The sequence below is a fragment of the Mus caroli genome, chromosome 4 (assembly GCF_900094665.2).
Source record: "Mus caroli chromosome 4, CAROLI_EIJ_v1.1, whole genome shotgun sequence".
Lineage (NCBI taxonomy): Eukaryota > Metazoa > Chordata > Mammalia > Rodentia > Muridae > Mus > Mus caroli.
The window spans coordinates 115,815,520-115,816,699 of record NC_034573.1 but is presented as its reverse complement, the minus strand read 5'-3'; positions in this window follow the sequence as shown (position 1 = coordinate 115,816,699).

Genomic DNA, 1,180 nt, shown 5'->3' with positions numbered 1-1,180 from the left:
GAGAGAGAGAGAGAGAGAGAGAGAGAGAGAGAGAGACAGACAGACAGACAGACAGACAGACAGACAGACAGACAGAGAGGGAGAAATACAGAAGCAGAGAGTGGCTTTGACTGCTGTGTAGCAGAGCTTGGCCTTAAATGGACAGTCTTCCTGTTTCAGCCTCTTATGTGTTTGAATTGCTGCGGTAGCAGCAGCAACAGCAGGGCTCCTCTCTTCCCAGGTCTGTGTTCCCCAGCACTTCAATTCCTTCCAAGTAAGTCTTGCCGGTTTTCTGATTATCAGTTTCAAGTCTCCATTGCAAGTATGGCAGCTGTCTATGGGGGAGTGAATTGTCCTATTTGAATCTTAGATCCTAGGCAAGAGCTGACTAAAAGAAGGAAGGAAGGAAGGAAGGAAGGAAGGAAGGAAGGAAGGAAGGAAGGAAGAGATAAATGATTCTGAGAAATACCTTCTTGACTGTTGGGCCCTGAAAGTGAAAGCCACTTCCTGGTGGTGGTGCACAACTTTATTTCCAGCATTCAAGGCAGAGGCAGGTGGATCTCTGAGTTTGAGGCCAGCCTGATCTATAGAGTAAGTTCCAGGATAGGTTGGGCTGTTACACAGAGAAACTCTGTCTTGAAAAACAAACAAACCGGGCTGGAGAGATGGCTCAGCGGGTAGGAGCACTGACTGCTCTAAAGGTCCTGAATTCAAATCCCAGCAACCACATGGTGGTTCACAACCACCCTTATTGAGATCTGATGCCCTCTTCTGGTGTGTCTGAAGACAGCAACATTTTACGTATTTATAATAAATAAATAAATCTTTAAAAAAGAAAGAAATTTAGTGCTAAAAAGAAAAACAAGCAAGCAGAGACAAAAAAACAAATAAGGGTAGAAGACACTTAAGCTATGCTCAAGAGATTCTTTTCTGGGACCAATAAGTTGCCTCCATGGGTAACGGTGCTTGTCACTAAGCCTTGAGTCCACTTTTCAAGATCCACATGCTGGAGGCCAGAGTTAATTCCCACAAGGTAGGTGTCTTCTGACCTCTGCCTCTGAGCCCCCACTCCCCACAAAACAAGTACATGTCAAAAAAAAAACTTTATTATTTATTCAGCTTTTGCGTTTTTGTTTTGATTTTTTTTTTCAAGACAGGGTTTCTCTGTATAGCCCTGGCTGTCCTGGAACTCACTTTGTAG